The sequence below is a fragment of the Prionailurus bengalensis genome, chromosome A2 (genome assembly GCF_016509475.1).
Source record: "Prionailurus bengalensis isolate Pbe53 chromosome A2, Fcat_Pben_1.1_paternal_pri, whole genome shotgun sequence".
NCBI classification, from domain to species: Eukaryota; Metazoa; Chordata; class Mammalia; order Carnivora; family Felidae; genus Prionailurus; species Prionailurus bengalensis.
In genome coordinates this window covers 149,720,679-149,736,570 of record NC_057348.1, presented here as the reverse complement: position 1 = coordinate 149,736,570, position 15,892 = coordinate 149,720,679, and the positions used below count along the sequence as shown (strand labels likewise).

Sequence of the window (15,892 nt, the reverse complement as noted above, 5' to 3'; positions counted from 1 at the left end):
GGCCAGATGCTCATTATAGTAGTCTCTTGCATTTCTGCATAATTGGAATACTTCAAAGAAGAAATTATTGTAGAAAAAAAAGAAATGTTCTAGGTTAATGGAATAAGGAACATTCTCCTTGTTTAGACTCACCTCCCTTTCCAACCTCACTCCTGATGATTCGCCATGGCTCTTCTTCAAAGGAGGGTGGCAAGTGGGTGGGTCTTACAGGCTCTGCCAATCACCAGGGTTGACTCTTGGGCATGAGGTCATGTTAAAGGCAGAGTAGGAGGATGAGGAAGGAAGAAGAAGGAAGGGCAAAGAGGGAAGGTTCCAGAAGCTTGGGAGGGAGAGGATAACCAATCACGGTGAGCTCTCCCAGTCTTTTTGTCTTTGACACTTGGTTCAGCAACTCACAACACGGATGCCCTTGAGCAAGTCCCTTGGCCTCTCCATCCTTGCATTTGCTTTTCTGCAGAAGTGTGGTGGTTGCAAGATTCAATGAGAACAGATACAAAAAGCACTTTGAATAGTGCTGGCGCATAGCAATCTCTCAATCCATTTTGGTTATTATTATCATTCTTTGTTCTTTTTATCTTTGGATCCTCAGTGTTAGCAGAGTTCCCCTGTGATGATCGTCAGATCAAGTGAGTGGGGGTAGCAAAAGAGGACACCCTGTAATTTGCTTATCTAATTCAGGTCTCCCTGTGATAATCTACTCCTGGTTGAGCATACCAATCTCGATACAACACCGCCTAGATCCTGGCCTATGAGGCCAGTGTCAGTATGATTTCAGACAAGTTTGGCAAAAGTCAGACTCTGGCAGAAAGAGTTACACTTCAATAAAGTGAAGAGAGAGAATCTGTGGGGTCATCTTATCAGGAGATTCAGCTTTCTTATTCTGATTCTGGATTCTGGAAGGGGTAATCCTCCAAATGAGACAACCTGCAGAGAAAACAAGGCCAAAGGAGAGTATGTGAGCATTAACTAGTTGAGAAGGCATTCTCCTGTGGTGTGCCCTATGGTTTTGTGCTCCCTCAGAGCCCTCCCCACAAGATGCTGTAAGGACACAAGAAAGGGCCCTGCCTTGACCTTCCATCCAACTGCCCCAAATGGTGTGCTAGGAAGGAGGGCAGGAAGCAGGGATCGGGGCACCAGAATAAACCCTAATGGATAGCTAATAATAAGCTTGGTGCCCAGCATGGAGCTGAGCGCCCTCCCAGTATCACCCCCACTTATTCTCACAACCGTGTGAGTAGAGAACAAGAGAATGGTTTGGGGGATGCTGTGAGCATTGGGTGAGTTAATAATACATGCAAAGAGCTTAGGATGCCTACCCCTTTCTGAGCGAACACGCAGTAGATGTTAGCTGCACTTAGTACAATCATCCCAAATTTGTGGATAAAGAAACCAACTTGGGAAACAGGAAATCTACCGAAGGTGACACGGCTAAGAAATAAATGGTGGAGCTGGGATGTGGACTCTCACTCGTGAGCCCACCCCTCTGTTGCCTCCATCGGAAATGATGCTGGTAGGAGGAGAGGTAGTTTCATCCCGGGGAAGGTCACATTTGACATTTGACATTCCTTGTCATTCTAAGTAGCTCCTGCTTTGCTGCCCCCTAACAAAAATAAGCAGTTGTAAGATGGGGAAAGGCAGCTCTATGATACCCGGGGTGGGCAGGGTGGATATGGAACATCATGCCATGCAAACTGATGCTTGAGACACTGAAATGCTCTTGAAAAACTGAGTTGTTGTTTTGGCTTTAAAAACCATAGAAGAGATTCAGATTGTCATTAAACTGGGCACCTGGCAATATCAAATGTCACAAGCCATCTTCCCAAGGACAAATATCTTTGATATCTTTAATGGGATCTAATAATCAGAAAGCATTGGTGAAAGATTAATAGATCATTTAGAAGGATCACCTAGCAAGAGTAAAAAATTCATCTTGGATGCTTATAAGAGATTTAAGGTGAAGTTACTCCCACTTCCTTTAATAAGCATTCTATTAAGAATGAAACCTATGGTTGACAAAGTAAATTGGAGGAAGGCATTGTTTAACCTCTCTATTCTATGGAAACTTGCTTTCCAGGAAACTCATTTACCCCATCACATGGCTTCAAATACCACCATGTGACAGTGATGCGCTTGGAGTGACATTACTGGATCTGTTTCTCCTGTATAAGGTAAGGATGACACCCAACCTGCCATCACTAGGGAAGGTGGCCTGCATTTCAAGCTGCACAGAGGGAGCCCCCCACGTAAAAAAAGACTGCCAAGCAGAGGTCAAACCCTTCCCACTGCTGGACTGCCTAAACCAGACCCTGAGACCTGTCTCGCCCCTCCCCAAAGACTGAGTACACAGCATTGAACTTGCTCCAAATGTTTGAGAAGGAAAAGGGCAGGACTCTTACCCTTCCCTAAACAGTTTACCTGGCCAGTCACTGGTTTATATTTCAGTCCAGGTTTGTTCAAGAGCCTTTGAATCTGGAAGTGGTTGAAGTTGGAAATGCCAATGGCTTTCACCAGCCCCTGGTCCACCAGGTCCTCCATGGCCTATCACAGAAAGGAACACCTTTGGAGCAGTCCTAGAGAGACTGCAGGGACCCTGGCTTGTCTTCGTCTTCTCTGGGGACAGGAGAAGCTGGTAAAGGAGCCATCATGGCAATGTTAGCTGAAGCATGAAAAGGAAATTTCAGTCCAGTTGTCCAGCTCATGTGTGCCATAAAGCTCCTTGGTTTCAGCCCTACTGCCCTTTACCAGCCCCAGTGAAACAAGGAGGAAAAGGTAAAACTTCGATATACTTGCTCCCCTCCTCTTGCCTACATCTGGGTGACACGAGTTGGCCCTGGAAGAGGCTGCAGCATGTGGGGAAGCACCTCTTGTCTGCATCCGGAGTCACCCTCTCCCACGCTGACATCGGTTTGGCTGGCAATAATATCAGGGCCACTGGAGAGGGTCATGCAGGTTGTGCCCTGGCAGGGGCACCGGGCCAAGTGATTGAATGGGGCCCCAATCTGGCCACTAGCCACTTACCAAGACATGTTCCCAGGTACAGAAACTACATTGAACTTGAGGAAAGGTATCTTCCCATGATTTTTAGCCTGTGAAGGATACTTTTCTGAAATTGTCCCAAGATACCCTATATGTTAACAGCAGTCCAGATTCAACATGTATTTATTATGCATTTATTACGCATCCAGAACCTGTCCAGGAGTTGTCGGGATATAAAAGTATACCGTGTACCTCCTTCTGCCAAGACTCTCACAGTCCAATTAAAGTGCTAGGGTTCCCCTCTGGGGATCCATCAGTCCGCCAGATGCTGAGGCTGTCTCTAGTCGCTTGACAGCATAGCACTGGGAATCAGGGAGGTCAGAGAAGGAAGGGCGGACTCCGGTGGAGTTTAAACTGGGACTTGAAAAATGACTTGGAGGAAAGAGAGAAAGAACAAGAGCAGGGGTGGAGGGAAGAAAGCAGGAGCTTTGTGGCAGGGACAAACTTGAGGTGCTCAAGGGACACTTCATGCGATGGTTCTTAAATCTGACAGCCATTTGGAATCCCCTGAGGACTTTACAATATACCGATCTCAGGATCCACTCCCAGAGTTTCTTACCAAATTGGTCTGGGATGTAGCCTCAGCACTGGAATTTCTTCAAACTCCCCCGGTGATTTCAAGGTACAGCCAAGGCTGAGGGCCACTAGGGTAGATGATGTCGGTCTTCAAACTGGGCAAAGGAGTTTAGAATTGATGAGATCACAAGGTCCACGACATGCCTGAGTTGAGCAATGAGATACTATAAAAGTTTCCGTGTGTCATAGATCAGGTGTAAGAGGGTATAGGACCCACGTGGACTCCTTTATACTTTTTTCTCCCATGTGGTTCAGGGTGGTCAGTTAGGTTTCTATTGAACTGGTCTTGGATCCACATAAAAATCTATCGCTTACGTGTTCAGTGCTGTTTCATCGTGGACCCACCGACTTTGTTCATCAAAATCTTTTCATGCCCCCGAATCTTTTAGTTAGTGGTTATTCTGAAATCCATTCCAAGGGCATGGCACTGTGAAACTGGGGTACTTCTTGCAGAAAACAATGACATAATTGCCACATTGAATATCGTCATAAGAACTAGGGCAAAAAATCTCACAGAACCAACCTTAGAGGTGTGCTGGTCTCCACATTTCACAAAGAATAATTCCTAAGGGTAGAAGATGTCGTATTTTACCTGGGTAATATATATCATAGAGCCCTCTTATCAGATTTAATGCAAAGTCTGAGTCTGCTGAAATTTTAGGCTTTGTTGTAGGTCTTGCCACAGTTTTCATTCCCGGGAATAAAACATTCATTGAGTTGAATCCATGAACCTAAACCACTATGTTGCTCAATAAATCATCAAACCTGAAACATTTCCCTAATGGAAGGTTGTTTGTGGTAGCAGAAGAAATATGTTGACTTTTTTTTTTTTACAGTTAAGTACCAGAATTTGAGTTTCTTTTTATGTTTTGATGGCTATGATTTTGTCACTAGCAAAGAGAAATTAATATCTCATCTCCAAGATTCAGGCTTAATAAATTTATTTCAGTAAATACATCAAACAAGTATGTAAGACTAGGTAGTTGGATAATGACTTGTGTGGTCATTAAGGCAAATAAGAATATGTAAGTCCGAAAAAAAAAAAAACCGGCATGTTTCAACTTGTAGTTTGAACCATCTTTCTAGTATGTGGGCTCACCCAGCTGATGGCTTGTATAGCAGTGACATTTTGTCACATTGACTGTGGGTTTGTATTTAATTACATAATCAAAATAGCAGAAGGCATGACAAATTGATGGCTTCATGAGACTATTTATTTGATTTTACTTCGATGGATAGTGTCTTGCTCGTGAGATATATTTTCAGTAATTTATTATTTAGTATGGTTCTTAATGACATAAATCATTGCTATTTTACTATTGCGAATTTAGGCTCGTAGCACCTAACTGCAAATGACATATCTTGTCGAGCAAATTCAGTGGTGATACTGAAGATCTTTATCACAGCTGGTGGATTTGCTTTGTATACAACCTAGAGAGCTTTCATAACAGTCTCAAAAACCCACCCATAGAAATCCAGATCATTTCCTCCATCCTTTCTATTCCTAGCCAGCAAATTTAATGGCTTACTTGCCAAAGATAATTCCCTTCAAATACATTTACAAGATTGCTAACCTTGCCGTTATGAAATGATCACTTTTCTGCTTCATCACGCTTTCCTTATCAAATCAATTTTTCTCTCTAAATGTTCTTACTATTAGCTGCTAAAGTTCAAAGTAGCAAGAAAGCCCGTGCTTCCGGATAAATACTTTTGAACAAACCACCCACAGAAAAGTTACATTTAATTAAATCATGCCAATTCTAAGCTCCTCAGAAAGGTGAGTCCTAATCCGGTTTTAAGCAGTAAAACACAATACAAATTTATAAGAACGTGTGCCCCCACACCACAAGCCGATAAAATGACGCAGTTAACTCTTGGTGGTGTTGTCACCAGTCATTTGCAGTTTGTTCATTCCCTCTGTTCTCTGTTAGCATTTGAGAAAGAAACAATGTTTTCAGGGGGAAAAAATACCAGAAAAAGACTTTCACTCCTTAATTCGATTTTGAATAAGAATTACATGGAACAGGTGATTACTTGATCTCAGAAACCAAGCACTTGTGTCCCCTGATGTGCAAACATGTGTATTCCCTGTGTGCCAAACACCACGTGCAGGGCTTCGAACAGTTGGACTTTGGAGACAGGTAGACCTGGGTCTGATCCCAGCTTTGCCACACTTTTGCAACGTGGTCTGAAAAAGTCACCCACCTCTCTAGGTCTCAATTTCCTCTTTTATAAATGGGGATGATAATAGTACCTGCCCCATTAAGTTAGATAATTAAATAAGCTCCATGATTAAAGTTCCTGGCACTCAACAGATGTTGGCTATCTTAATCTTTAAATTACCAGAGCCTAAAAGATATATTTTTATAAAGTTGTTTTTGTCTTTTTGTTTTTTTTTTTTTTTAAGAGGCAGAAACTGAGGCTTAGAGAAATCAGGTAACATAACGCCAGGTTACTCAACCAAGGCATGCAACCCCAGGGCAGACCCTCTGTTCCAGATCCTTCCCCCTGGTTTCAGAACAGCGTGTATATCCTCTATATTGAGGTACATTATATTCCTATCTCCTTTGATGATCCAGTCCTCAGCCTTTGAAAATATACATATTGTCAGATGAACCCAAAAGCCAGAGGTGATTAGGAAGGAGTTGAAAAAGCTAGATTAGAGGATAATGATGATGGAATTAAATAGCATCAAGTACATAGGCTCCTTCACACCAGTGTAGACCCTTGTGGATAGCTACAGGCAAGTTTTCACTCCCAGCACACATAGAACAAGATGGAGCCTACCTCCCAGGCATCCAAGAATCTTACTTTACTGTTGAGGACTTTGTTTTTATCATCTGTGGGGAGAAGGATCTTCCCAGGCTGTAACTGCAGCACAAAAAGCTTAGTGCAATGCGCACCTGAACACTCAGCTCTGTTAAATGCGGTTTCAAGATCCTAACCTGCGTTCAACATCCACATCTGTGTGCCATTTTTTTACCCCAGAAATGCTCCAGAGTCCAAACATCAGAAAGTGTAGTTTGTACAAACTCTGAACTTTGCGATTTGAAATGAAACCTCTAAACCAGTCTACTCGGGTAAGTAAGTTTTTATATTTTAGAAACTGCTGGATTGATTTAAAATCTGTCATTAACGCATCCCCAAAGCCACCATTATCATCAGGGACATTAACTTCATATAACCAGACCCCATATACACTTGGAGGCAACCTTCAGTTTCAAAATCACCAGACAAGGGTTAACTTCCAAAGGAGTGGCTTCCTGGGGGAAGATATTGGCCAACTTGTATTCTAGCAGCCTCAAGAAGCCAGCCGTTAGGGATGGCACACTGTCATCACCCTAGCTGGACATGAGGTGAGACAGCCAGGAACTCGTGTTCCTCTCACCTCTCCGAAGCAGGCTGGAGGGGAGCCCCAGACAATGCATTCTTCTGTTTCTTCAATGAGGGCTGTCTGTCTTCCAGCATGGCCATGCTTGGGCATTTCTCCAAGATGGCACCCAAAGGTGTGCTTTGATTAACCAGAGGGTTGAACCCTGCAATTGCAGTATGTAAGAGCTCCCCTGGGAGGGGAACCCTTGGCACAGAAGGAGGACAAAGATGATGTGGCAATTGCTTTCTGGGGCTGCCAGAAATCATGATTCTCTTGGACGTAACTGTAAGAAGACCTAGGCGCTTGGTCATCTCAGCAGCTACACGTGGACTCAGCCTCCTTTCTGGGCCAGTGCCTTTCTGTTTCATTGTCTCCTCCTGAAAACCTGCAGTTCAGGTCATGAAGAGCAAGACCCCATGCTGCAGCCCACCCCAGCCCCCAGCCCTGCACAGCTGCTGTTTTCTAGTACCCCACTCTAGTTCCCTGCTCGGGAACTGGAGATTGGGACAGAGAGTAGCTTTAACCTGTAATCCTTGTGGCCAGTGAATAAGATAGGTCCTGACAGTCCTGTTTCAGATCCCTAAGGGTATTCTGACGGGCTTCCTTCACTAAGGGTCTCCCAAAGAAGGTGGACCATAGCTTCGAGGAACCAAGAGTGAGACATCAGTACTGGGTAAAGGAAGTGCTGCATCATACTCATTCTTCCTGCTTTTTGACTTACGCCCTGATCTAACAGGGGACAGGCCATTTATAGCAGAGTTGGTTCAGATACATGATCCAGGGATATAAGATCACCAGGGGGTCAGCAAGTCAATGGCATTTCTTTTTTTTTTTTTAAGTTTTTATTTAAATTCCAGCTAGTTAGGGGCGCCTGGGTGGCGCAGTCGGTTAAGCGTCCGACTTCAGCCAGGTCACGATCTTGCGGTCCGTGAGTTCGAGCCCCGCGTCGGGCTCTGGGCTGATGGCTCAGAGCCTGGAGCCTGTTTCCGATTCTGTGTCTCCCTCTCTCTCTGCCCCTCCCCCGTTCATGCTCTGTCTCTCTCTGTCCCAAAAATAAATAAAAAACGTTGAAAAAAAAATTAAAAAAATTAAAAAATAAAAATAAATTCCAGCTAGTTAACATGCAGCGTAATATTAGTTTCAGGTGTACAATATAGTGACCCAACACTTCCATACATCACTCAGTGCTCATCACAACAAGTGCACTCCTTCATCCCCATTATCAATTACCCATGCCCACACAAAACCCTTCTGACAACCATCAGAAAAATCATTAGAGAGCACAGGAAAGATTATATAAGAAAATAAAATCCATCCATATTTCCACATTTCGAGATGATTTTTATCAACGCTTGGGGGATTATTATTGTTAACATCTGGGGATACCCAGTTGAGTCGGGAAGTCTCAAAGCAGAGAACTGTGCCCTGTTTCCCAGGGTGAGGTTGGGAAGAAGACACCCGGTCAGGGAAGCTCCCAGGTCCCTAAGCTGTAGAGTCACGGTGATGGCAGGTGTCCATCTGAGTGGGTTCAATGGCAGCCTCGGGGTGTCCAGGAGTCCCAGCTCAGTGCTTGAGAGAACAGACCAGTTTCTTGTGTTCACGTGAGGGCAAAGCTGCCTGGCAGAAAGCTTCTGGAGAGTCTCTAAATGTCCCCGAGCTGGGAGTGTGAAGGTTGTGAAATGTACCTCTTCAACCTGCACATCATATTCAGGGCAGCCCAATCTGGGGAGGTTACAGAGGGGTTGAGTGCCTAGGGATCTGATGGGGATATGGACATCTCGGGTAACTGCAGGGCTGGTCACACCTAAGGACCAGACATATGAGCCACGTCTCAGGGGAAGCCAACATACAGAGGGCAACCCACACAGGCACCACCCCCCACCTTGACATCTCACATCTCCCCTAAACTCCTAAGCCCAGATGATACCTCCAGACGAAACATCCTAACATAATGGATTTTAATCCTGAAATAAATGGAAGTCAAAGTGGAATGAAGGCAAAAGCAAGTGTGAGCTGGGAGAGTAACAGAACATTTTCAGAAGTGGATACCATCCACTAGGAGCCATTGTTCCCAGCCATTATTTTTCCTTTATAGTACCAAAAATTAACTTTGTTTAAAAAAGTTAAGTTCCAGTTCCATGATCAGCTGAGGAATATCTGGCTCAGAATTTACCTCATAGGAAGAATGATCCAGACAAAAATTAACTAATTTAAAACAAACAAAAAAGGCCTTCATTATCAAATGAGGAGAGGGTTGATCCTGAGTCCAGCACATTCTCTTTATGGTTGATTATTACTATTATTAACAGGCCCTGTGCTACGTACTATTATATAGATTAACACATTTCTTGGGGTGCCTGAGCGGCTCAGTTGGTTAAGTGTCTGACTCTTGATTTTGGCTCAGGTCATGATCTCACGGTTCCTGGGATAGAGCCCTGTGTCAGGCTCTATGCTGACAGTGTGAAGCCTGCTTGGGATTCTCTCTCTCTCTCTCTCTCTCTCTCTCTCTCTCTCTCTCTCTCTCAAAATAAATAAATAAACTTTTAATAAAAGATTAACACATTTTCTCATTTACTCTTCAAACAACCTCATAAGGTCAGTGCTATTATTATTGCCCCCCCTTCACAAATGAGGAACTGACAAATAGAGATGGTAAGCAATTTTTTCAAGGTAAATGGTGGTGCTGAGATTTGATACAGGCTATATCTCTCCAGAGCCATGCACTTGTCTCTTTGTTTATAATTAGACACTGTGCTGTATGGCCTATAGGCATTCCCCAATTCAATTGTCACAGTGCTATAAGGCAGATACAATTATTAGTTTCATTTTCAGAGGAGAAAATTGAGAAACAAAGGGGTAAAGGTCAAGTGATGAAAGGTTACAAACAGGTCTTCTAGGGCCCAGCAATTGCACTACTAGGTATTTATCCAAAGGCTACAAAAGTGCTGATTTAAAGGAGCACATGCACTACAGTGTTTATAGCAGCGCTGTGAACAATAATGGAAAGCCCAAATGTCCATCGACTGATGACTGGACAAAGAAGATGTAATATATATACATATGTATATATGTGTACACACACACACACACACACACACACACACAATGGACGATTACTTGGTGTTCAAAAAGAGTGAAATCTTACCATTTGTAACAACATGGATGGAACTAGAGTGTGTTGTGCTAAGCAAAATAAGGCAGAGAAAGACAAATATCATATGATTTCACTCCTCTGTGGAATTTAAAAACCAAAACAGATGAACAGAGGGGAAGGGAAAGAAAAATAAGATAAAAAGAAAGAGGGAGGCAAACCATAAAAGATTCTGAAATCCAGAGAACAAACTGAGGGTTGCTGGAGGGCAGGTGAGTGGGGAGTGGGCTAAATGGGTGATGGGCATTAAGGAGGGCACTTGTTGGGATGAGCACTGGGTATTGTACATAAGTTATGAATCACTGGGTTCTACTCTCGAAACCATTACTACACCATATGTTAACCAACCTGAATTTAAATAAATAAATTAAAAAAAATTTTTTAAGAAAACTACAGGCCAATATCCCTGATGAATATGGATGCAAAAATTCTCAATAAGATACTAGCAAATCTAATTCAACAGCATATAAAAAGAATTATTCACCATGATCAAGTGGGATTCATTCCTGGGCTGCAGGGCTGGTTCAGCATTCGCAAATCAATCAATGTGATACATCACATTAATAAAAGAAAAGATAAGAACCATATGATCCTGTCAATCGATGCAGAAAAAGCATTTGACAAAATTCAGCATCCTTGCTTAATAAAAACCCTCGAGAAAGTCGGGATAGAAGGAACATACTTAAACATCATAAAAGCCATTTATGAAAAGCCCACAGCTAACATCATCCTCAATGGGGAAAAACTGAGAGCTTTCCCCTGAGATCAGGAACACGACAGGGATGTCCACTCTCACCACTGTTGTTTAACATAGTGTTGGAAGTGCTAGCATCAGCAATCAGACAACAAAAGGAAATCAAAGGCATCAAAATTGGCAAAGATGAAGTCAAGCTTTCACGTTTTGCAGATGACATGATATTATATATGGAAAACCCGACTGACTCCACCAAAAGTCTGCTAGACCTGATACATGAATTCAGCAAAGTCGCAGGATACAAAATCAGTGTACAGAAATCAGTTGCATTCTTATACACTAATAATGAAGCAACAGAAAGACAAATAAAGAAACTGATCCCATTCGCAATTGTACCAAGAATCATCAAATACCTAGGAATAAACCTAACCAAAGATGTAAAATATCTGTATGCTGAAAACCATAGAAAGCTTATGAAGGACATTGAAAAAGATACAAAGAAATGGAAAAACATTCCGTGCTCATGGATTGGAAGAATAAATATTGTTAAAATGTCAGTACTACCCAAAGCTATCTACACATTCAATGCAATCCCAATCAAAATTGCACCAGCATTCTTCTTGAAGCTAGAAGAAGCCATCCTAAAATTTGTATGGAACCACAAAAGACCCAGAATAGCCAAAGCAATCTTGAAGAAGAAGACCAAAGCAGGAGGCATCACAATCCCAGACTTTAGCCTCTACTACAAAGCTGTAATCATCAAGACAGCATGGTGTTGGCACAAAAACAGACACACAGAGCAATGGAATAGAATAGAGACTCCAGAAGTGGACCCACAAACGTATGGCTAACTAATCTTTGACAAAGCAGGAAAGAATATCCAATGGAAAAAAGACAGTCTCTTTAACAAATGGTGCTGGGAGAACTGGACAGCAACATGCAGAAGGATGAAACTAGACCACTTTCTTACATCATTCACAAAAGTAAACTCAAAATGGATAAAGGACCTGAATGTGAGACAGGAAACCATCAAAACCCTAGAGGAGAAAGCAGGAAAAAACCTCTCTGACCTCAGCCGCAGCAATTTCTTACTTGACACATCCCCAAAAGCAATGGAAATTAAAAGCAAAAATGAACTATCGGGACCTCATGAACATAAAAAGCTTCTGCACTGCAAAGGAAACAATCAACAAAACTAAAAGGCAACAGACGGAATGGGAAAAGATATTTGCAAATGACATATCGGACAAAGAGCTAGTATCTAAAATCTATAAAGAACTCACCAAACTCCACACCCAAAAAACAAATATCCATGAAGAAATGGGCAGAAAACATGAATAGACACTTCTCTAAAGAAGACATCCAGATGGCCAACAGGCACATGAAAAGATGCTCAATGTCGTTCCTCATCAGGGAAATACAAATCAAAACCACACTCAGGTACCACCTCACGCCAGTCAGAGTCGCTAAAATGAACAAATCAGGAGACTATAGATGCTGAAGAGGATGTGGAGAAACGGGAACCCTCTTGCACGGTTGGTGGGAATGCAAACTGGTGCAGCCACTCTGGAAAACAGTGTAGAGTTTCCTCAAAAAATTAAAAGTAGATCTACCCTATGACCCAGAAATAGCACTGCTAGGAATTTACCCAAGGGATACAGGGGTGCTGATGCCTAGGGGCACTTGTACCCCAATGTTTGTAGCAGCACTTTCAACAGTAGCCAGATTATAGACAGAGACTAATTGTCCATCAACTGATGAATGGATAAAGAAATTGTGGTTTATATACACAACAGAATACTACTTGGCAATGAGAAAGAATGAGATATGGCCTTTTGTAGCAACGTGGATGGAACTGGAGAGGGTTATGCTAAGTGAAATAAGTCCTACAGAGAAAGACAGATACCACATGTTTTCACTCCTATGTGGATCCTGAGAAACTTAACAGAAGACCGTGGGGGAAGGGAAGGAAAAAAAAAATTAGAGAGGGAGGGAGCCAAACCATAAGAGACTCTTAAAAAGAAACTGAAGGTTGATGGGGGGTGGAAGGGAGGGAAGAGTGGGTGAGGGGTACAGAGGAGGGCACCTGTTGGGATGAGCACTGGGTGTTGTATGGAAACCAATTTGACAATAAATTTCATATTAAAAAAAAAATTCTTTTTTTTTTCTTACCATTTAGGCAGGCAAAAACCAGCTCTTTATACATTAAGTTCCTACATATACCAGGATGACTATGAACTCTCTACCCATTAATCCTTTTATCTTTTTGTATCTCAACCACTGTTTCAGCGATAGCAGTTAGAGTATGCTTTAATATGCAAAAAGCCCAATCACACTCCCTTAGGATACTTTTAAGACATATTCTCTCATGTTCATTCTTGTGGCTACATTTTAACACCATTTTTGTCAAGTTTCAAAAGAATGTACTGAGATTTTAGATGCAACTGTGTTATAATTTTAGTAGATTTGGCGTTTTTAACACCTAGCTTTCCTAACAAGAAACAGAATAGGCCTTTTTATTTACTGAAGTATTGTTTTATGTCCTCACGTAACAGTTTCCCTCATATAGTTCTGACACAGGGTGTGTTAAGCTTACCCCTAGGTACTTTTCATCTTTTGTCACGGTGGTGAAAGAGGATCCTGTCTTGTTCCCATTTCCAGTGACTATTCCTGGTGTATGGACAAGCCTTTCACTCTTGCTTCAATGTTTTATTCCAGTCATTTTATTATAGAGATTTGTTGTTGTTGTGGTTGCTCTTTTGGTAGGAGGATGATGAAGGAACAGCGTGAGAGAGAAGACAGAATCTTCGAACTTTTCAACAAAATTCTTTCAACTGTCCTCAACAGTCCTTGGGATCACCCTTGATTTCTTCTTAACGTTTGAGCTTATTGTCGAGGAAATACTTCCTACTGTCGCCAAGATGAACATGCCCCACGTGGTTCGGAGAGAGCCCTCGTCGGCCTCTTGTCCAACTGCCAGTCATCCCATCCATAGCCGGGCATCTTTTTGTGACCACCACCCGTCACCCACTTTTGTCCAAATGAGTTCATTTGAAATGGGTCGTGGAAGCCCACTCGCCACCCTTGCCCCCTGTCACAAAGCGGGGCAAGATCTTCTGCAGGTTCCCCACACCAGCTGACATTTCACTACTTGAAGGCAGGTAGCATCACCGTCATCAGGAAACTTGGGGGTTGCCTTTTGTAGACATTCTCCCATACACTTCATAAAAACCATAGCATCATGCACCCAAGCTCCCAGTAGCAGAGAGGTAGAAACAACTTCAGTGCTCATCAAGGGACGAATGAATAGACAAAAGGTAGTGTATGTGTGCAATGGAATATTATTCAGCCTTGAAAAGGAAGAACATTTTGATGTATGGTACAAGAGACATTGACAACGTTGTACTAAGTGAAATAAGCCAGTCACAAGAGGAAAATTATGTACAATTCCGTTTGTGTGGAATATCCAGAAGTAAATTCCCAGAGACAGAGCAGGTTAGCAGGGTCTGAGGAAAAGGCAAAATGACGGTTTGGGGACTTCCTGTTGGGGTAGTGAAAGTGTCTGCAACTAGCTAGAGGTGATGGTTGCATCACATGGTGAATGGACCAAATGCCATTAAACTGTATGCTTTAAAATGGTAAAGTTTATGTGAGTTTCATCTCAACGAAAACATGTTTACTGTGGATCGGACCAATCTCAGTATTAAGCCCAGACATGCTTAGGCAGAACTGTCTAATCTGATTATTCTGCCGATTTCAGTGCACCTCGCTCCAGAAGGCATGCATTGATTATTCTATTTTCGCTGAGAAAGTTGTGGATTGATGACTCACAATGGTTTTTGGCCAGCAATCTGAATCTCCAAACTGATAACATATCAAACTTGTAATTCAGGGAAAGTGAGTCATCTAGAGTGTAAGAGAAAAGAACGTTTGGGGGAAAGATGACCAGAACAGGAGAAGGCTTTGAAGCTTCACTTCTGCTGCCCAGAAAACCATGTTCTCATGAGAGAGGGTCCTCAGGAAGGAGGTCCCTGAAGTAGAGGGCGAAAGAATATACATCAGATTCCTGACCTTTTATCTTTGTTTCCTTCAAAAATAGACATTTCTCAGGGTGCCTGGGTGGCTCAGACAGTTGAGCATCCGACTCTTTGATTTTGGCTCAGGTCATGATCTTTGGCTTAGGGTCATGAGATCAAGCCACAAGTCAAATTCTGCACTAAGCGTGGACCCTGCTTGAGATTCTCTCTCTCCCTCTCTCTGCCCCTCTCCTCCCACCCCCGCTTGCATGTGCACACACTCTCTCTAAAAAAATAAAATAAAAAAAAAGACATGTCTAAATATCAATTTCTATATTCATTCATGTATTTATTTGGGGTCAGGTGCACGAACTGACTCATGGCATATGTACATTATCACTTCATATGGAGCCCTTTCTCTCTGATGCGTGGATTTATGTATTTATCCTGTATTATCCTTCACTTCTCATGCTCAGACCATCATCCTAACATGTTTAGCGCATTCTTTCATAGTGTTGACTGGTATTAAGCATGCCTGTGTTTTTTTTTTAAATGTTTATTTATTTTTGAGAGTGAGGGAGACAGAGCACAAGCGGGGGAGGGGCAGAGAGCGAGAATCCCAAGCAGCCTCCAGGCCCTGAGCTCAGCACAGAGCCTGACGCGGGTCTTGAACTCACAAACTGCAAAAACATGACCTGAGCCGAAGTCGGACGTTCAGCGGACTGAGCCACCCAGGCGCCCCAAGTGTGCATGTGTTTTTAACCGACTGAAAGTGCCCTGTTACACACATGAAGCACATAACTTCTAGTAGCCGTGCTCTACCTGGAGCTCCATGCTGTGCATTCACCACCACATCCTGCTGGCAGTCTCCGTTTTGATACACATGAAGCCACCCTTTGTTCTCAAGGAGGAAGACAGTCCAAAGAGCAGAGGGTCCCCTGAGGGAGTGTGAGGCACAAGGATCAGTCTGTGAGACAGGGCAGAAGAGGAAACACACTGGGGAAGGAGGGATGAAAAGGGTGACGTCAGGTGTCATGCTAAGTGCT

At 42.9% G+C, this 15,892-nt stretch overlaps 1 long non-coding RNA gene across 1 annotated transcript in view; it reads left to right on the top strand.

Moving 5' to 3' along the window:
* LOC122488307 overlaps positions 1-14,473 on the top strand; it is a 69,542-nt gene extending 55,069 nt beyond the window's left edge. The window contains exons 3-5 of the long non-coding RNA XR_006298595.1: positions 2,075-2,168; positions 6,601-6,692; positions 13,597-14,473. This is a non-coding gene — a long non-coding RNA (uncharacterized LOC122488307). The remainder of the gene's footprint in view (positions 1-2,074; positions 2,169-6,600; positions 6,693-13,596) is intronic.
* The last annotated feature ends 1,419 nt before the right edge of the window (positions 14,474-15,892 follow it).